Source organism: Papaver somniferum, chromosome 11 (assembly GCF_003573695.1).
Source record: "Papaver somniferum cultivar HN1 chromosome 11, ASM357369v1, whole genome shotgun sequence".
Lineage (NCBI taxonomy): Eukaryota > Viridiplantae > Streptophyta > Magnoliopsida > Ranunculales > Papaveraceae > Papaver > Papaver somniferum.
Genome location: NC_039368.1, coordinates 8227196 through 8250107, shown reverse-complemented (window position 1 = coordinate 8250107; position 22912 = coordinate 8227196). Strand labels below are relative to the sequence as shown.

Here is a 22912-nt window from a genome sequence, read left to right as displayed (position 1 = left end):
AAGCAACGCTTATGTATGTTTCCTTCACGGCGTCACAAATTATTTGCAACGTATGTAAGCGTTGCTTAAATTAATTTTAAGCAACGTTTAATTTGTTGCTTTGTCCGTTGCTATAATTAGACTTAGTGCAAATAATTTAAGCAACTTTCATATACGTTGCAAAATATATAATCAAAATTGGAAAAAAATAGAAAATCTGTATTGGTACTCTCAATATTGTAATATTACAAATAATATAGAACCCTGAACTGATACATAATCATTCATTCTTACAACATTTTACAACATTATGAACTTCTGAATATACACAATCGAAACATAAGAAAATTGCTACAATGCTACTATTACTAGGTTGTTTCTCAAATATCTTCACAGTACTTAGTCCTATCTTTGATGAATGGATCAACAAGAAAATAGTGGGAGTGTGTAAGATGTTGGCACACTGCAGGACTTTCCCAACTTTAAACTAGCCTATTAACCATACTCACTTGAACAAAAGATATAGATGGTACAAGGTACCTCAGATTCTTTTTCCTCCCTTGGCACAATGACAGGATGTAATGAGCCAATCCATCCATAACAATACCAGCGACAACCATCTTTTGTTTTCTGCATACACAACCAAATGTTCATTTCAAAACATAAGAACATGAATATAAACATATGACAGGAAATTACTATAAAATCGATAAAGTTCATTCCACCAACACTAGCATATAAGGCCACATGGCCATCAATTCATACAAGCACATACATCACAATGCCTTTAAAACATACTTCCATGTAAAGATCTACAGATTAAAACTTTGAAAATGGAACAAGTTTGCTATGAAGACAATTACCTTATCTTGGGAAGAAGCACCTGAAGTGACACCTACAATGACCAGATCCTCCATTAGCCAATTTTTTTTGTCAACCAACTTACCATGCTGCTGCTACATGATCAAGAGACAACATATTAACTTGAAGATCTAATTCAGCAAAGATAGCTCATATCATATGCATTAAGAGTAACCCAACTGATTACCAAAGATGAAACTCAAAGAGAACAGGGAAGTGTATATGATGTTGGCATAGTACAAGGATTATATGATATATGGAGTTCCTGGCAATTTTATTCAAATTTTAGAGAGTAGTTCATACATAGAGATTGTGGACGGAACCAAAAAGAGTAGTACAGAAGTAAGAAATACATACTTGTGCATAAGGCGCCATAATTTTCACAAATGAAAAAATCAGAACAAGTACGTATCCTGTACCTGTGAAAAAGAAGAGTTCCCACCAGGTTAAATCCAAGTATAGCAATCGTAGCTAGAAAGCAAATTCAAGTTAATCTTTCTGATTAGTGATCATAAGTCAACAATGTACACACTGCACATTTGGCACCTTCTCTACTAAAGATATTCTTAACAACAAATCAATGGTTCCGATTCGTCTGATAACTGATTTGTGACATAAGTTATCAATTTAGATATTATTTGAGTACTTACCATGCAGATGGTCATACTTGAGAGAAATCTAAACAAATATACACAATCATCACCCACATCGTAACTCTAAGCAGATGTCATGAACAATTTTACTCTAATCAAGGTAACATGATTGCATTGCAGAAGCATCACAAGATTACATCCGTATAAAAACTTAGCAAGAGTGAAGTTCTAGAGTTTACTAACAGTATCAACTTACTTTTACCTTTCAGCCTATTTTTAATGTATCATATATATGGCGTGGATAACTTGAGTTGACAAGCAAGATAACAGTATCAACTTCCAAGTGTGTTCTCTTACTATGATTTTCCTGCAATAAAAACTATCTGGCGTTGGTGAACATAACAAGATCGTACACAAGACACGAAGCTTACAGAACTTTAAACTCTACTAGTCAAGGACGGGTATTCACCTCTAACAATAGTCACTATTGCAGGTACAGGAAGTAGCCATGGTACTTGTCCAAATGCAGGAAATTCCAACCATCTGGTACACAGTAACACCAATGGGGCAGCAACCATAAGCTACAATTCATAAGCATTAGATAAAAGGGTATAAAAGATTGAAAACAGGTCAGGTAGATGATTTACAAAATTATTAAATAGTTATCCTGCATTAAATGAGAACAACATCTGTAACAAACAACAAAGACTATAAGCAAGAAATAGGAGCTCATCAATTATGAGCCTCGACATATTCTAGCTTTAGAAACTTGACAAACAAAACAACATCAAAATACTACAATTGTTTACCTTCTTGGTCTAAATTGGTCCCGCAATCAAGTTTCGGCATGTTACTTCCAATGATGCCTCAACTAGCTCATACAAGTTTAATATGCTTCACCTACTTGAGTCAACATCAACAAAACCAAAAACAATCCCTCGAGTAACCATGATGGTCATCTTTTGGTGCCGAATTGAGAACGTAATGTCCATGGCCATCCACATACAGGGGGATGCCGCCAGGTTTGCTCATCACTTACATATACGTGAAACCAAGTTCAATCAAATAATCATTTATAATTCAAAGAAACTTAGTGGTCTAGACTAAGCAAACCATTGAATCATAAAAATTACATATACACTTTAAAAATCATCTGAAAGAGAAAAATAAAACTATGCTTACATCCAGAAATGGGGTTTTTTCTCACCAAAAGACATTATAGATATCTGTAAAGCACATGGAAGCTTCTTGTCTGCTGTCTTTTCACTGTCACGAACCAGTAAAAGATGCATGTTTTCATGTTACAATTGTACCCCATGTATGCAACATTTTTAATTTAATCTTTTGTAGCTGCTCCCTGTGCACATGAAACAATAAAAGATAAAAACATCAATAATCAAACCCTTATCATCCAAAGAAACATATACGTAACGGGCCATCACAACATTAAGGAGAAAGCGGTAAAACACATAATATTAGCACTCTTGGGATGCAGCCACTACCTACTGTAATACTATCAAGCATTCAACAATTTTTTTTTATAACCCTGTCAACACCAAACCTGTAGAAAAGGGAAATCGAAGTTAATCAGAGGCCGGATGCATGAGTTGATGAATGCAGTGCCAACAAGCTCAGTCAGCCTCCATCACCGAACCTACCACCCACATACCAACATCTACGGAACCACCAGCTTCAATACCAAATCACCACTACCAACAATATCTTCACCCACTGCAACAAATCCCTAAGAATGAAAATCTGCAACACTAACCATACCTCCAAGTCTAAGCAGCAAAACACACCACTTTCACCAACAAAACCATCATCACCACATACCAACACTATCTTTAGAACATCATATGACCACAAAACTGAAATAAAAAAAAAACATACTTCGAAACTCCATCAAATTTAATAAATAAAAACAAAAATTGCACAATCTTTACAGAATATTACCTACCAAAAGATGTTATTCATAGATTAGGTCAAAATAAAGCAATAATAACAGAAACAGTGAAGAAGATTAGGGTTATACCAAGAAAGATCTATTAGTTCATCGCGAGATAGGTAATTTCAAGTTGGAACGAAGCATACCTTACAATTTCGTTTGATTTTACAGAAGAAAACGATTTCCAGGGATTGAGTTATTGAAAACCTAGGGATTGGGTTATTGAAAAACTGGGTTTGATTTCCGAAAGATGGAATTTGAAGTATGAGATTAGGGTTAAGAATAAATGGGTTTTGATTTCTGAAAACTTGTGTTTAATTTCGCAGATCTTGGTTTAGGGTTAAAAGAGAACAAAAAAAATGGGAGGAGAACTCGATGTGTGCTTCTATGAGAAGAGAGATAAGGAAAAAAAAGAAAATAGCAAATAGAAGCGAAAGAGAGGATAATAAGATTGTTATAGACATTTAAGTCCTCAACTATTTTAATAAATCCAACCGTGTCCTATATTTCTTTTTTCAATTAAATTATCAGATTTTGTGCAACGTATTACCAAAAACAAGCAACGGAAAAATGTCAGCAACCTTTATATACGTTGCAGACCCGAAATACCAAACGTTGCAAAATAGGCAGTATGGTGTAGTGTTTTTATCTTACCTGTCGGAGATTGTATCTCGAGCAAATCTTAGAAAAGATAATACTCAATACTATAAAATAAAGCAAGATCAGAACACGCAACTACATAGAAAATAGTTGGGTCTGGCTTCACAATCCTAATGAAGTCTTCAAGTCGTTAACCTACAGGGTTTTGGAAAAAACCTAAGGTTAAAGGAGAATCGACTCTAGTCGCAACTAGTATCGCACATAGTTGTGGGGATTAGGTTTCCCAGTTGCTAGATTTCTCCCTTATATAGTCTTCAAATCAGGGTTTGCAATCAATGTTACCTTGGTAACAAAGCATTCAATATTCATCATTAGATGAAAACCTGATTAGATTCAAGCTAATATATTTCAACCGTTAGATTGAACTTAGCTTGTTATACACAAATGAAACGTTCCTTCATTAAGATATAGGTAATGTACCTAAACGTGTACACTTGGTTGACTCAACAATAGTTAACCGAATTTAGCCATATGAACACTTTCGTATCAACCTTGTTCATATTTATTACAACTAGTTCAAATCACTCAAATGAAACTAGTTATAGAGTTGTTCAATTATTTATATTCTCATAGAAGTATATGAGACACAATTGAAGCAAAGTCGATTTTCATTCACTGGAATCAATTCATGAACATCATATACATGGTTTGCAAAAGATTGCATTCCTTATTATATAAATGTATTTGTTCATGAATAAACCGATTTTAGAACATAACCAACTCAAGTATGCAAATGGGAATGCATACTTAGAGTTCCGGACTTGGTCTATCCGCGAGTATGCGAACAGGTACGCATTTTTTTGTTCACGACCAACTCAGTTGAATTAGTATGCAAATGGGTACGCATACTAAATTCCCAGACTTGAGCTGTTAAGCCAGTATGCATACGGGTATGTATACTACGTCCCCAGACTTCAACTGTTGAACCAATACGCATATGTGTATGCATATGATGGTTCCCGGACTTGGAGTAACATGCAACAGTTAGCATACAAGTACGCATACTGTGTTATATCCAATCAATGTTTAATTATTCTAAACTCCATTTTAATCATTGAAACATTCTTAGAAGATGGGAATAGCTGTCTCACATAAAATTTTAGCTTCAAAGCAATTTTCAAGTGATCAATAGATCAATACGAAACATTACGAGTCTGCATCAAATGACCGTCTCATACAAATCATGTAAGATGTTACCAGATGATTTTCACATGATCATCTTTTGACTTTCGTCAAGAATGAAAGATGAACTTGGTTAAAGCGAAAGCTTACCAACACATATTTCGAGAAATATGTAAGCGAGTTAAACTCAGCTCGAAATATCAAATGTGTATAAAATAAAGTCTATACTGCTATATGACTTTTGTCTCAATAGGAGTTAGAATAAAAATAGACTTATGAGTGATATATGAGTTCAAGTCTCCACATACCTTTTGTTGATGAAGTTCCATAAGATCCCCTTAGTAGTTCATCGTCTTCAATCGATGAACGCTGTGAAGTCTAAATCTCAACTACACATTCTATCCTAATCCGAGACATATCTATAAGTAGACTACAAATCAAGACTTATAGTTTTGGCAACTAAACTTGACAAACAAGCTTGAGATAGCAACGCTTGGGATTTCGACCGAGCAGTGATCTAACAATATCCCCCGTTGTCAATTTTAGTGACAAAACTATCAATATATATGGATTACAAAATAAATAAAATTTGTAGCTTCTCATCCAAATGCTTGATTTCCCTGGTTCTTCAACATTACTCGAAATCTTCGTCACTTCCAAGTAATCCAGTGATTCTTAACGTGTTCAACTCAGCATCATAGTTGGTGAAGATCCGTAGCCATAACAATAAGAAAACAATTGTTCTCAATTATTGTTATACAATGTCATAGTATTATTACACAACGTCAAAGTTCAATTGTATAACATATGACAATAATACTACAGTTATATGTATCACTCCTCCTTAGTCAATACTTCATCTCACAATGAAAACCACTCCCCCTTACATAATGATTAATAAAATAACATGTAATAGGATATGTTTACCAAACAACCTAAACGATTCTGGAGGTTTCCATACACAAAACCGGAATTGGCTAGATTGTAATTCGTAACTTGCCGATGCTGATTTTTTTATTATTAATTTCTCTTTTCTGAAATGCGACTAAATTACTTAAAGGTTTTTCTAAAAAAACAAGTTTAACTGTATAAATATCCAACGTTGAGTTGGTCAAATGCATGCGACCTATTTTATTTTAGTTTACTTATAGAACTCAAAATAACTTGTAGCAGCCCCCAAAACAGCCAATTTGAGTGATTGAGCTTAAAAGTTTTGAAAAAGCGGGGGTCTAACAACACCACCCAATATTTCTCTTAGCAATTTGTATTGACTAACTCCAATATACTTTGCTAGAGAATCAACTAGACAGTCAGACTCAATCTAGATTAAAGTATATTGAGGAGTTAATATCTCTCACTTGATTTGATTTACTCAAGCTAATAGAAATCAGGGAGTCTTTAATCAAATACAAGGAATATCTTGGATGATCCCAAAGACCAATATCCAAGGATCAATCAATTTAAATCAACAACCAAAGGTTGGATATTCTAATTGATGATCTACAACACACAACTTGTATTATTTCAATTATAAAGATAAACAATATAATGCGGAAATAGAAATAACATAGACACCAGAATTTTGTTAACAAGGAAACCGCAAATGCAGAAAAACCCCGGGACCTAGTCCAGTTGAACACACACTTTATTAAGACGCTACAGACACTAGCCTACTCCAAGCTAACTTCGGACTGGACTATAGTTGAACCCCAATCAGTCTCCCACTGATCCAAGGTACAGTTGTACTCCCTACGTCTCTGATCCCAGCAGGATACTACGTACTTGATCCCCTTAGATGATCTCACCCACAACTAAGAGTTGCTACGACCCAAAGTCGAAGACTTGATAATAAACAAATCTGTCTCACACAGACAAGTCTATCAAAGGATCAATATGTATCCCACGGATAAACCTTAAAGGTTTTTATTTCGTCTTTTGATAAATCAAGGTGAACAGGAACCAATTGATAATCCGGTATTATATTCCCGTAGAACATCCTAGAGTTATCAATCACCTCACAACAATCTTAATCGTATGGTAGCGAAACAGGATGTTGCGGAATCACAAACAATGAGACGAAGATGTTTGTGATTACTTTTTTTATCTTTCCTATCGGAGATATTAATCTCAAGCCAATAAATATTATTGTACTCGGACGATAGAAGATGCAAGATCAGATCACACAACTACGATAAAAGTAGTATCCGTATGGCTTCACAATCCCAATGAAGTCTTTAAGTCATTAACTTGGTTTTAGAAGAAGAAAACCAAAGGTTAAAGGAGAATCGACTCTGGCACGCAAACTAGTATCACACTTAAGGTGTGGGGATTGGTTTTGCACAGATGCTAGATGTTTCCTTTATAGTCTTTCAAATCAGGGTTTGCAATCAATTTTAACTTAGTAACAAAGCATTTAATATTCACCGTTAAATGCAAACCTGATTAGATTCAAGCTAATATCTTTCAACCTTTAAATCAAAAACTTAGCTTGTTACACACAAATGAAATGCACGTTTCTAGGTATCACGATTAGATTCAAGATATCACGAGCAATATATTTAGATATAACCTACTCAAGTTCGCGGACTGGGTTCGCGGACTTAAGTTCACGGAAGGAGTTCACAAACTCCAGCAGAAATTCTCGGACGAAAACTTCTGCCGGTTCGCGGACTTGGCTACGCCACATTCCGTTTCTCTTGATAAACAAAGTTTGCAAACTTTGGTTTAAGGAATAAGACTTGTACATAAATGTGTTTCCACAATAATGCTTATATCCACCATTGATTATATAATCTAAAATCTCATTTAAATTATTGAAACATTCTTAGAGGACGTTATATAGTTGTTACACCATTTCTCGTCAAAGCAATTTTCAAAGTGATTGAAACATAACATGACTTTCGTCACTAGGTAAAGATAAACTCGGTTGAAGCAAAATCTTACCAACACATATTTCGAGATATAGATAGGTGAGATATACTCGGCTCGAAATACCAAATGTGTATAATCAAAGTCTATATAGCAAACGACTTTTGTCTCAAAGAGTAGGAGATAGTGTAGATAGACTTTTGAGTGATAGATAAGTTCAAGTCTCCACATAACTTTTTGTTGATGAAGTTCCACCGGTTCCTTGAGTAGTTCTTCGTCTTGTATGATGAATCGCCATGGAGTTCTTGAGATCAACTACACTTTTTATCCTAGTCCGAGACTTAGCTATAGTAAACTAGAAATCAAGACTTATAGTTTTGATCACTAACATTGACAAACATGCTTGAGATAACAACGGATGCGAGTTCGACTGAGCAATGCTCTAACAATCTACCCCTTTGTCAATTTTAGTGACAAAACTATCAATATATATGGAGTTTTGTCAATCCATATGGAATACAAAAAAAGATAAAGAAACTTTAGTAGCTCCTATGCCACATGCCTAATCTTCAACATTACTCGAAATCTTCGTCACTTCCAAGTACTCCAATGATCCCATAGGTTGTAAGTTCAACATCACCGTTGTTGAAGATCCGTAGCTATAACAATGAGAAAACATAGTTCTCGATCATTGTTATACAGTGTCAAAGTTCAATTGTATCACAACTTCAACAATAATACTATGGTGATATGTATCACTCCCCCTTAGTCAATACTCCATCTCACATGGAAACCACTTCCCCTTACATAATGATCTGAAAACCATATGTATTTGTAATATGAACTACATATTAATTCTCCCCCTTTTTGTCAATAAAATTGGCAAAGGTACAAGAACGGAATCATAATGAAATTTCCGAAAGAGACATTTCATGACTAAAAGAAAAAAATACATACCAACTAATTTAGATGCAATCATAAAGCCGAAGCTAAATGTATTCATCAAGGAGTTTAAAGATATAATATAACCCCTTTAATATTCCTCAATCGCACACCCCTCAAGATATGACCATTAAGCACCAATTCAAAAAAAATCTCCCCCATTATATGTCATTACCGAAAGAACAACAAGAGCGACCTTAATTTCAAAAGAAAAGAAAGATTTCTTTGGACATAACAAATTACATACGAGTATGAATTTGAATCCAAAAAACTCAATTAAATTAATCACAAGAGAACTCATGATTAATTTAATCGGTAATGCTCAACATAAGTGAACTTATGGAGACTCAAAAATATACAATTAGATTAATCACAAGAGAACCCATAATTAATCTAATCGAACTACACAACCAAACTAATAAGAAAAGTAATCAATTTAATTTGTCGTGATCGATATAAGAAAACTTACGAAGCAACAACTAAATAACCAAACAAGATGATTAATTTAGTTGAAAATGCTCGACATAAAGTATCTCGCGGAACAACAACAAAGCTAATCAGAAAATAATCAACTTGGTCGTTTAGTGCTCTATATTAGACACTTTATGGAGACTCACATTAATACATAAGATATGGATCAGGGAAGATCAATACTTCCGAATAACACAAGGATCCATTCTATTTTCCATCACTATTTGCATGACGACATTCAATAGACATAATCCTTGCAAACAAAATATTTTAACCTATCTTCCATCAATAATTGACATAATAGGCTTAACTTTTGTATTTGTCAAAAGTCTATTCATTCTTTTATTAATACATACACATCAACATATGAAAGACTTTACTTTTGACAAGGTATGGAACAATCATAGTTCATGGATGTAAACACACATATCCCATAACAATATTGCAATATATAAAACCATAAAGATTAATACTGCAAAAATCATCTTTCAAACAAATTTAGAATTTAAACCAATAAATATAAAAACATGAAGATGAAAATATTAGACATAGCTATGTGTAATCACAATATTGGCTATTCCAAACTCTAGTTATTCTTCAAAACAAAAAGGAAAAATAAAAGATTTACTAGGCAAGAAGAACACAAATTACTCATCTTCTTCCTCATCGGGAATACTCCAAGATGCTTGAATTGTGTTCAATTCTTCCTTGAGCTCGGGAAACTTCGTTGCAACCAAAGTCAATTTTTCTTGGACACACTTCACCCTTGAATCGACCTTACACACACATTATGATTTTTTTGAAGAAGACTCAAAGTGGTAGGGTCACAATCGTTAAGTGAAGCATCTCTTTGTCTTTTGCACGCATCCTCCCTTATGCGTCTGAAGGTACATGGAAGAACCGGTTTTGGAACTCCGAGAGAGTTGGCAATCGAATCAAGACCACGATCACGATAAATTTATCCAATCAAGCAAGGGTAACCCAACATCTTGATGGGCGAAGTCATCGAAGTCATTTGAAAAATGATAAAACCACAAATATTGAGACTTTGAACACCCGATTCAAGGAAATAAACTAATTCCGCAAACTCATGACTCCACCAAGAATTCTCAATTGTGGAGGGACAAATATTCGGGATACCAAGTTTTCCAAATGCCATCAATGGAATACAAAGATCATTAGTAGGAAACTTTCCTTGATTCCAAACTACCTTCTTGCCACAAAGCCCAAGAGAGATTTCATCACATGATGGTTGTTCATCACTTGGTCTAGGAAGACGCACGTTTCCCAACAGAATGTTGGTAATCTTCGAAATTAATTCTCTATCAACAAGAAATATTTCTCTATTTATCATGGATTTGAATTCCATATTATTAAGGTCAACATCATATGAATGTTGGCGTAGAAAATTCTTGTGAGAGAATCACATCCTTGACCATGACCATCAAAGATATTTCCAATCTTGAATTTTTTAAAGCAAGTTAAATCCTCTTCGTTCCCACTAGATAGATCCAATTTCTTTTCTAGGATAAAACCTTTAGATGAAATCTTTTCAAAAATTCTAGCACAAGAGTCATCTACAAAACTAGTCCTAAGAGAATTTTGGTCACAAGGAAAATCCATGCTAGAGGTATTTGAGATTTTGGAGCTTCTTTTTGAGCCCTTAGAATTCATCATGAGATCTAAGAAATTGAAAGGAGCAAGAGAAATTTACTTACTTGGAGTGAAACTTGGACACCCTTTCTTTCAATTTCTCTAAGGAGGCTTCAATTGAAGAAACACACAAAACCTTAGAGGTTCACGTACGCGAACGGCTGATGAAGAAGAGGGTGCGCGAACTTCCTCTTTTTAAGACCAATAATGGGCTTGGACCTGTTTGTGAACCGAGACCCACATGAGGAAAGTAGGATTTTCTTAGCCGTTTGCACATCAAAGGTTATGCATCCCGTGACAACACACTTTGTGAGAGACGATGGATGCAGTAGAAAGCTTTATTTGGTATCCGAAAAGAGAATAACAAAACTGTACACAATTCAAACCATTTCTTGCCCCATTCCAAGATATATACACATCGGGTAGTGCCAAGCTTGTTACCAAGAGGCATAATGTGCAGAGGAATTCTCATGCAACATTTCTGGTTGATACGTGTGAACAGTCCCTGTGATATAATCAACATAGTGATGATAATCAGGACAGTCAGAGCTTTTTATCCTTCGTTTGTTCTGGCTAGAAGGAAAATTCTTCCGATCCCTAGGATGTACAATATTATTTAAAGGTTTAACATGTACAAAACCTTTTTCAGAAGGATTCTTAGACTTAACAGAATTAAGTTTTTCTAAGAGATTAAACACTCCGTCGAATTCTCTAAATAGATCTTTATCAATTTATCCATTACTATAGTATTCCTCAAAGAGATCAAGAGTTAATCTAGTGAGGGTCCATATCCTTGAGCGTGACAAACGTTTCCTTCTTTCTATTTTTTCCTTTAGATTGGTTCTCATCATCTAAGTTCTCTTTTTTAGATGAGATGAGATTATCATGTACAACCATGGGGATGTAGTATAATAATCTCTGAACAAACTTTAAGGAACTCTGGTGTGCGTTACAAATGCCATGAACAAACTTCCAAAAAATATTTCCCATAGGGATAGACTTTTGAGGATCGGACAAACACAAACTTATGAGGTTTAAGGTGTTTGCTTGCTCTGATACCAATTGAAAAATCGGGGGTCTAACAACACTACCTAATATTTGGCTTAGCAACTTGTATGGACTAACTCCAATATACTTTGTTAGAGAATCAACTAGACAGTCAGACTCAATCTAGATCAAAGTATATCGAGGAGTTAATATCTCTCTCTTGATTTGGTTTACTCTAGCTAATAGAAATCAGCGGGTCTTTAATCAAATACAAGGAATAACTTGGATGGTACCAAAAACCAATATCCAATGATCAATCAATTTAAATAAACAACCAAAGGTTGGATATTCTAATTGATGATATACAACGCGCAACCTGTATTATTTCAATTATAAAGATAAACAATATAATGCGGGAATAGAAATAACATAGACACCAGAATTTTGTTAACGAGGAAACCGCAAATGCAGAAAAACCCAGGGACCTAGTCCAGATTGAACACACACTGTATTAAGCCGCTACAGACACTAGCCTACTCCAAGATAACTTCAAACTGAACTGTAGTTGAACCCCAATCAGTCTCCCATTGATCCACGGTACAGTTGTACTCCCTACGTCTCCGATCCCAGCATGATACTACGTACTTGATTTCCTTAGATGATCTCACCTATAACTAAGAGTTGATACGACCCAAAGTCGAAGACTTGATAATAAACAAATCTGTCTCATATAGACAAGTCTATCAAAGGATCAATCTGTCTCCCACAGACAAACCCTAAAGGTTTTTGTTCCGTCTTTTGATAAATCAAGGTGAACATGAACCAATTGATAATCTGGTCTTATATTCCCGAAGAACATCCTAGAGTTATCAATCACCTCACAACAATCTTAATCGTATGGTAGCGAAACAGGATGTTGCGGAATCACAAACAATGAGACGAAGATGTTTGTGATTACTCAAGTTCGCGGACTGGGTTCGTGGACTTAAGTTCACGGAAGGAGTTCACAAACTCCAGCAGAAATTCTCGGACGAAAACTTCCACCGATTCGCGGACTGAGTTCGCGGACTTGGCTACGACACATTCCGTTTCTCTTGATCAACAAAGTTCGCAAACTTTGGTTCAAAGAATAGTACTTGTACAAAAATGTGTTTCCACAATAATGCTTATGTCCACCATTGGTTAGATAATCTAAACTCTTATTTCAATCATTGAAACATTCCGAGAAGACGTTATATAGTTGTTACACCATTTCTCGTCAAAGTAATTTTCAAAGTGATTGAAACATAACATGACTTTCGTCACTAGGTAAAGATAAACTCGGTTGAAGCAAAATCTTACCAACACATATCTCGAGATATAGATAGGCGAGGTATTCTCGGCTCGAAATACCAAATGTGTATAATCAAAGTCTATATAGCAAACGAATTTTGTCTCAAAGAGTAGGAGACAGAGTAGATAAACTTTTGAGTGATAGATAAGTTCAAGTCTCCACATACCTTTTTGTTGATGAAGTTCCACCGGTTCCTTGAGTAGTTCTCCGTCTTGTATGATGAATCTCCATGGAGTTTTTGAGCGAAACTACACTTTCTATCATACTCCAAGACTTAGCTATAGTAGACCAAAAATCAAGTCTTATAGTTTTGATCACTAACATTGACAAACATGCTTGAGATAGCAACGCATGCGAGTTCGACCGAGCAATGCTCTAACAAGTTTTGATGTCAAATTTTGTTGATCAATAGTACATCTTGCTTTGTAGTCTACTAAAGTGTGTCTTGGACTAGAAATAGAGCATGGTATTTTAGTTACATAATTCATCAATCGACTTTGAAGATTCAAGGTTGAAAAAAACAAAGACATCTACGAGGATTTTAACGACAATGGCATGTGAAGACCGACTATCCTATTTACTTATATTTTGTACCATTATATCTACTTAAACGATGTCATATGACTTTAGTATTGTGATGGAAAATGCGAAGAAAAAATATCGAAAGTCCAAATTGTGATCCAAAAATTAGCCATAAAGGAAAAAATCTGCCTTGCAAAATTATATAAACCTTCAATTCGAGATAAACTTTAAATGTGATAACTTGGTCAACAAGATATCTAGAATATTTGAGAACTTTTCCCCGAGAACTTGGTCAGCAAGCAATCCTGAACATTCTTCTAGGGGTTTCGCATTGGGTAGGTGGAAATGAGCAAACTGATATGGTCTAGCGTATTTTTCTTGTCTTTGAGTGACGAGCATTGACTTTTTTATTATTGACTGTGACTATCGAGCTTTAACCGAAAGGACTTCCCAACAGATTGGTTTGACTGAATGACAAACTGGTAGGCAACATGACTAGTAGCATATACTGCCAGTCTGCATTGCAGACTGGTAGACGACATGTCTGGATAACTGGATAGTAGACTGGCTGGAAAAATAGTTAGAAACAAGTTGATCGGAAAATTAGATGACATCATAAATGGGCAAACCCGAAAGAACCGAGTCCGTATAACGAGCTGGGTAAATCGTATCCGATGAACTGGACTCGTAAATTAGGGCGGAGAAAATAGGTCGGTAGACAGGCCAGGCGAATTGGATTGAAGGACCAAATGGACGAATTGAATAGACTGTGACAACTTATTATTGACCATTGACCAACAATTGACTTTAACCAGCCGGAAAACTGGGATAGCCTGAAAATTTGGTTGGTCGGTAAGAAGACAAACTAAGATGACATCCAACCGGGATAGTAAATTGACACACTATGTGACGATATTACACATGATGTAAACAACGACAAGATAAATAAATTATTTGTTAACACCGCTCTCAGGATTATAGGTCCAGGGAGAGCCGAAGATGTAGAGAGTGCCCACTTACAAAAGCAACAACTACTAATAGGGGAAGAAATAAAAAGTTAGTGGTTAAAATCAAACGGACAATGATAGTTACCATACCCAGGATGAGTGGTTTAAAATAAATCCACTACAAGTAAGCCAAATAACAACTAAGCAACACGAGACACTGAATAGCTCCCCTTGATCCAACGGATAGTGTGAATGGATTCAATAATCGGAATGAAAGAAAACAATTTGTGCTTTTTATCAAAAAATTAACGGTGGGGTTCTCACGTTTTCTTTAATCAATGGTCAAAACTGAAGGATAAAATCATCGATCCGTGACAAACTGTTTTGACGTAGGAATTTTACCAATGACGTATAAAGAGGGACAGCTTGTAATTACTATTTTTCCGCACCAATTATTTTGTAGAAAAAGAAACAAATGGAGAAAATCAACATCGGAACAGCCATCGGAAACCTTTTGCAGAATAATCGCACCGCTTCTGATCAGAGGATGAGTCTGAAAGAAATTGATGTCATTGAGAAGAGAGAAGTATCACCATCATAATCCGTATTAGCAGTGAAGAAGCAGAATTTTGTCTGGAAGTGCTGTAAGATTGTTGGTGGTTTGCGTTTCAACCCTTTTCATGGGGTTGTCAAAAGAGTTGATAAAGTAATTGGTCAAATTGATGAAGGATTAAGCATCGGTAGAGAAGGATTGCAAATTGGAAGAGAAGGATCGACATGGGTCAAAATTTTTGTTGGTTTGTTCGGAGTTTCTGTGGTTGTCTCAATTGGGAACCTAATTATGTCACGTCGTCAAATTAATCCACCACCTCCTCCTCCTCCTCCTCCTCCTCCTCAACAGTGATAGGCTCTGGATTATGGTTTTCCTTTTGCGATTAGGGTTGCAGATGCAGATATATATCAAGGATTTTGTTGTTTTGGATTTAGGTTTTATTAGGGTTTAAGTTTGATACGGGGGCTTAAGTTCGGGGATAATTGAATTTTATGTTTTTAATGGAGAATTTTGTAGGAACCACTGACAAATGAACAATCAATGAAATATAATAGTACTACTTTTGTTAATTGTCTCTGTTTATCCATGTAAATGAGAGTCATTTTCAGAGTGAAATGTTTGTGGGTATTACCATTACCAAATTCAGGCCAACCAATTTGAAATATCACAAAAGGAGTACATGTATCTACAGGTATGAGTTCATCAACATCTACTAGCATCAATGGTTTTTAATGCTGTACAATTGAAACATAAATAAAATATCTTCTTCACATTCACTGGGATGCGGTTTTATCAGCCTTGTCAGTGGAGTTCAGTGACTTAGGAGTGATATACTGAACATAAGGGACATAGCAGCATTCATCATGTTGATTGGTTTCTGTGAGTAGAAACAAAACACATCAAATTGACATAATCTGGTTGGTAAACACCAAGCAAATACACAAGGATCCAGAGAAATACAAGATATAAAAAGGTCTATGTGTTTCATATGTAATCATTCTCGTACTTTCAGAAATCATCATAAATTCTAAATTAGTTGAGAGGACTGAACATTTAAACTCATTCTTCCCTTAGAGAATGTAAATGACTCCCAAGCATTAAAACTAACTGCCCTGATAAAGTAGTCTAAAGCAGGCGAAAGCTCAGGCGGTGGGATGGGAAATGATAACAGGATTATGAGATATTGTAACAATGATACGATTTTTGACAAACAGACTACTTTTGACCATAAACGTAACACCATTTTCACTTGAACCTTGTTAACTTTAATGAATTACCGCAAGGCGCGAAATGAGCCTACGCCCTACGCTCAAACTAATACAGGAGATCCTAAACACACAGTTGTGTGCCGTGACTGACACCAGAGATCACCTGTGTCCCTCTTTTGGTCAGAATTTAACATTATCTTTTTCACTTGAAAGGAAATTTCAAACATCTTTCCTAACTAAAGCAAAGCTAAAGTAAAGAAGTTTTATCTATGAGTTTCCATTTTGTGGATTTGTTTTATCATGCCGTGTAGATTTCCATGATGCATTTGTGTAAATATCAAAGCACATGTATAAACTATCATGGACCCTCTGCAGAAAGATTCCTCAAATAGCCAAGACAGTGAGACCTTATAGATAGCACCATTTTAACTTGAACCCTGCTATCTTAAAGTCGATAATTACCGCAAGATGAGCCTATATTCAAACTAGTAGAGGAGATCCTAAACACACAGTTGTGTGCCATGAGGAAGACCCACAAGCCATAGTTAAGATCACACGTTGCTTCAGGTCTTCAAAGTCCTTTAAACAGGAAGGAAAACACGTACGTATGTTCTATATGCAGCATGCACCATATATTGCGTAACTAAGCAGCCAGTTTCCAAGTCTATTTTTCTTTACAGAATCCAGTTACGATGTGACTGGGACAAAGAAGAAATATAGACGACTATGGCAACAAACACGACATTAAAGAGCTGACACAGTATCCTCAGATATCATGCATTACTTTGACACAGAACCCAGATATCATATTAACTCTTAGTAGCTTAAATGAATTTTCAGTTGCCAACTTATTTGCGATCAAGCGTCCTATCCCACCTATCAGTATTAGCCAACGTTAAAGGTAATGGCAGGATTCAGGTCTGGCAAAAAGTATATAAATTGACAACCTAAATCACGTATGCAATTCAGCCGTAGAGACTACAAAATAGCCTTACTGAATCCATCAAATGACAAACTGTTCGACAAACAAGTAAATTATGATGACTTTTGAGTTTATGACATACTAGGAATTCCAGTGCACAGACTTTCCTAGCCAAACAAACAAGTCAACAGCAGCAACAACAAGCAAATCAACTAAAAAAACATTAGCTATTTTTCTCCCTAAGTTCATGGTTGATGCATGGTAGTGACCATCATTGCCTACAGAAGCCTCTACTAGAACCACATGCTCAAGGAGTTTCTACTCCTTCAGACTTCATGAAAAATAGAGCTGAATTCACACACTACAACAGAAAAAAATCAAAAAAAAATTAAAAGCTTTGAGGGACTACTAATGAGACTACAGTTTTTAAGCCTCATCAAACACAGATATGTGCATTTGATGGATGACTACTTGGTCGCCGTTTGATTGGATCCACTGAACACCACAAATTGAGCTTTGTGACATGTTTTCTAATCAAAACAAACAAACAAACAATTTTTTTTGTTTTGCATAGCCCAGATTTCCATAGGACTTGCCCTGAAGGCGAGTCACCAACCATACAGGTCATCAGACCGTTTGCCAAGCACGGTTTTTTTGGTAAAGTTTTCCTAATTTATCCTGTTTGTAGTTGTAGTGTTTATTGTCCATATAGAAACTCAACAATTAGCGGGTTATGCCTTTCCAAAAATAAAGGTTTAATAGTTCCAACAAGTAGTAAGCTTTCACAAATCAAGAAATACAAAATTCTTTTCTGGTCAACCATCCCAATTGAACTAAAAGTTATTGACATCCTGGTCTTTAGCTTGCAAGATACTCATTCCTTATTGTGCATTAGTAGATAGTGGCAGTCTTAAGTCTATTACCTGCTAAGTTTCAATCTGTGCTACTATTCTAATGCTAAAAAAAAAGCCAATGTGACAACGAAACATTGTTGATTGCGCGAAACCGTCCATCTTATTAACCATGGTAAAGATAAATCATAAATGTGATTTCAACCTACAACACCCTAATTTAGCAAATGTTTCCGAGTGGTAGTCAAAATAAGCCCATGGCTGTTTAAAGCTGTATAGATATTCACCATAACTAGCTCATCAAAGTCTAATAAAAAGAAATTCAATTAGTACTAACAGCACAACAATCAGCGAGCAATTACCTGGCACGAACGGAACCACTAAGGGAAAAAGTGGAGAACTGTCCAGTATACATACCACCCTCATCAATATGACCAACGTTAATCGAACAGAAGCATGGTCTTTTACAGTTTTTATTCTATTTGTAGCAGGACTCTCATCAATATGATCAATGTCAAGATGAAGAGTCGTAACATGAAAGTGGCACAGGCACATACTAAATTACTAATACCTTCCTTTCCATGTTGAGAGATGGAATTAGAGTTCTGTAAGGTAGAATTAGGTGATGCCCAAGTTTGCTAACATAATTATATCATGATAGGAGCAGCGGTTTGGATGCATATCATCAAATGCTCATAATCTAACCTATATCTACTAAAATTCAAACTGCTCTAACCTAACAGAGCAAGAAGCTATTGATCTATCATACATTCAAGAATGTATACAACATTAACAAATCAGAACGATAATCCAGTAACCATGCATAATAGATTTTACTCAGATTACTAGCATACTTTCAAACATCATACATAAAAATCGAAGAGTAGAACAAAAGACATACCTTGAATTGAGGTAGTTTCTCTGAGCTAGAAAAGAAACAACTATCCGCAAAACCTTTAGACATATCTTGACTGTCTTTCTTCGCTTACTTGCATACGATTTCTTTTGACAAAAGGCATTTCTAGCTTCAGCAAACTTAGTCAACACATCTCTCTACTCTCTTCAAGTTTGTTTCTGTAAATTTTCTCCAGGAACTTTTCTCCACTTGTTGCGTTATGTTTTCAGATGAAATTCCAGACCTTATTCTAACCAAAGCAATGGATCCCATCATGTCCATATCCAGTAATTACATCTTTCACTTGAAAGACCTCATCTTCTATTCTACTACAACTACTTTCTGAATTCATCATCTTAACCTGACGTACCTCCTCTTTAGAAAAAATCTCTTCTTGGGTTTCTTTCCTTTGTTCAGTAATGAATGAAACATTTTCATATTGAGACATGGAGGGGGTTAAAGAATGAACTAGACATACCTCCTCTTTTACTGAATCTTTAGAAGAAATCTCTTTCTTTTCTTCAGCAATGAATGAATCTTTCAACTCAGTTCTTCAAATTCTTGATTCTTCTTGACAACATTTTGTATCTGAGAAATGGGTCTTTCAGAATCTTCTTTCTTTTTCGTTTCCACCATTATTACAGAAGAAGTTTCATCATTAGCGGTGACGGCAGAATTAACAGGCAAACCCTTAGAATGACTTGTTTCACCATTTCTTCTTCTTGATCAATCCCTAGAGATACCTCACCTGTCTTATCCTAATCAAAGCACGGCTTGATGAAGGATTGAAATCAAAGACTTTATTTTTTCGATTTCTAAAGTCGGATTTGAAGAATCCATAATAATGGTTTGTTGGATTTTTTTTAGACATAATTGTGCATTTGAAGCTAAATTGGAGTTAGGGTTAATGGTCGCACACATGCAGATAGCAATCCCGTGTAATTGAAAGTAAAGTGTGTGAAGCAGAAGATGCGAATTTATAAAGATTCAACAAAGATATATCATTCAAACACATGAGTAAATTTGAAGATTTCGCTCACTTAAACACAATTCTCAAAAAGGCAACGATAAGACCTTATAATAAGACATTAATAGAAGACATCATAAATAAAAGTTCCAATTAGGGAGGCTAGTAACCAATTGTGGCGTGCATCCTAGTTCGCATACAACAAGAGTCAATTAAGACCTTAACTTACGCGTTATGATTGGAAAAACCTAGTTAGCATGGCTCAAGTGAAAGCTACACCGACCCTGGAGCTTGAGTCATGGAGATTTGGGGTGAAATAAAATCTCATCCAGGAGAGGCACCTAAATCGAAAGATTAAGGTGATAAGGTCTCTCCTAAGGAGTGCAGAAACTCGATCAAGGCGCTGAGGTACACGGTTGAGGCAGAGTGCATGGGGCATCTGGAGCGTACCTGGCCGCTCTTGACAAGTCTTGATTATGATGCACTCGGTCTGAAGAAACCCCACTTAGTGTGTTCTTGTACCAATAAGCCATATCAGCAGAGGGATAAGAGCCCGCGAAAACAACTGGTTGTTGCATCACTGAATGGGAGGATCCCACCCTAACCTGGTAGGGTTAAGCCTCCTTGAAGAGGAAATCAGGGGGAATATAAGGACGACACCCTCCATTAGGGAGCTGAATTGTGTCAAAAAAACGCAATATCATGAGGCTTTTTACTCATGGGAGCATTAAGGCTTGTTGTATTTGCGCAGCAATAAAACCTGCAGAGGAAATAATACAAGAAGATGATAAGGCGAGATCAATGGGTCATTGCACGAAAGTGTAAAGGCCTCTTGTGTTCTCTTCCCACAGAAACAATATACTTGGCAAAATAAGACTTTTAGTTAGGAAGGCAAAATAAGACCTCATGAGAAAGTTAAATTTAGAACTAACATTGTTTTGCAGGAAAAATTAAAAAAGAAATAAGACGCACAAAATTACTCACACATTTCTTGCAAGGATTATAATAAGAGGAAAGTATGGGAATTAACATAAATAATATATTATCTTCCTTATCAAGAAATGAACGATAAAAACGGGAATATGTTTCGGGCACACCAAAATACATTTGCAAAAACATAAAAGAAAAGCTAAGCATCATTGGAAGGCACATCTTGATCAACCACAAAAGCTTCAGCGTTGATCTCGCTGTTAGGATCTTTGGAAAAACCTTCATCAGATCCATCCTTTTCAAGTTGATTTTCTTGAAGGGGAACTTCAAGATCTTCCTCCTCATCGCTCACATGCTCATAATCACTGTCGGGATCAGGAAGCTGCTCGTCATCGCTTATATCAAGAGGTGGAACAGTTACTAAAGGAAGTGATCTCTCAAGGAGAATTTTGTTCACAAGAGTTTGAGCCTTAAATGAGCATCACGAGCGACAACCTTCTCAGTGTTTTTTGTACCAACCTCCATGAAGTTTTGAAGATACGAGCATCTCCTCTCTGATCTATTACGAGAAGAAGTAAGAGCATTTGAAAATTTTGCACGTTCTTTACGAGCCTTAGCCAGATCGGATCTCAACTGAGAGATGGTATATTGATGCAGCTTCTCAGATTCTGCAAGAGCGAAGTTTTCGTAAAGCAAATATTTAAATGATAATAAAAAAATACAAGTAATTTGAGGAAGTCATCTCCATGTGACTACCTTCCCTTTGCGAAATGAGATATTGAGATAACGCAAAACCACTATTCTTCATATTTTCCATATCCTTATCAAAATCATCACCAGCCAAACCTTTAAGGAGAGACCGAATTTTCTTCTCATCCAAAGAGAGAGAAGCCTTCTCTTTCATAAGGGAATCATGAGACTCTTTTAACTGGGCATGTTTCTTGAAGTTGGTTCATCTTCACGGTCAAATTGACATCCAACCGGGATAGTAAATTGACACAATATGTGACGATATTACACATGATGTAAACAACGACAAGATAAATAAATTATTTGTTAACACCGCTCTCAGGATTATAGGTCCAAGGAGAGCCGAAGATGTAGAGAGTGCCCACTTACAAAAGCAACAACTACTAATAGGGGAAGAAATAAAAAGTTAGTGGTTAAATCAAACGGACAATGATAATTACCATACCCGGATGAGTGGTTTAAAATAAATCCACTACAAGTAAGCCAAATAACAACTAAGCAACACGAGACACTGAATAGCTCCCCTTGATCCAACGGATAGTGTGAATGGATTCAATAATCGGAATGAAAGAAAACAATTTGTGCTTTTTATCAAAAAATTAACGGTGGGGTTCTCACGTTTTCTTTAATCAATGGTCAAAACTGAAGGATAAAACATCGATCCGTGACAAACTGTTTTGACGTAGGAATTTTACCAATGACGTATAAAGAGGGACAGCTTGTAATTACTATTTTTCCGCACCAATTATTTTGTAGAAAAAGAAACAAATGGAGAAAATCAACATCGGAACAGCCATCGGAAACCTTTTGCAGAATAATCGCACCGCTTCTGATCAGAGGATGAGTCTGAAAGAAATTGATGTCATTGAGAAGAGAGAAGTATCACCATCATAATCCGTATTAGCAGTGAAGAAGCAGAATTTTGTCTGGAAGTGCTGTAAGATTGTTGG

General features: G+C 35.9%; 1 long non-coding RNA gene across 8 annotated transcripts; it reads right to left on the bottom strand.

Annotated features, from left to right (window-relative positions):
• Window positions 1-215: 215 nt before the first annotated feature.
• LOC113323631 lies at window positions 216-3772 on the bottom strand. 8 transcript variants are annotated; one of them, XR_003347729.1, is made up of 7 exons: window positions 2641-3772; window positions 2243-2467; window positions 1903-1976; window positions 1696-1800; window positions 1198-1259; window positions 843-932; window positions 216-609 (listed from the first exon to the last, which is right to left on the bottom strand). It is a non-coding gene; the product is annotated as an uncharacterized LOC113323631 (long non-coding RNA). The 8 variants fall into 8 exon arrangements; XR_003347731.1 differs by having other exon boundaries at window positions 2243-2790; window positions 2995-3772; XR_003347734.1 differs by having other exon boundaries at window positions 1903-2014; window positions 2243-3772.
• Between the last annotated feature and the right edge of the window lie 19140 nt (window positions 3773-22912).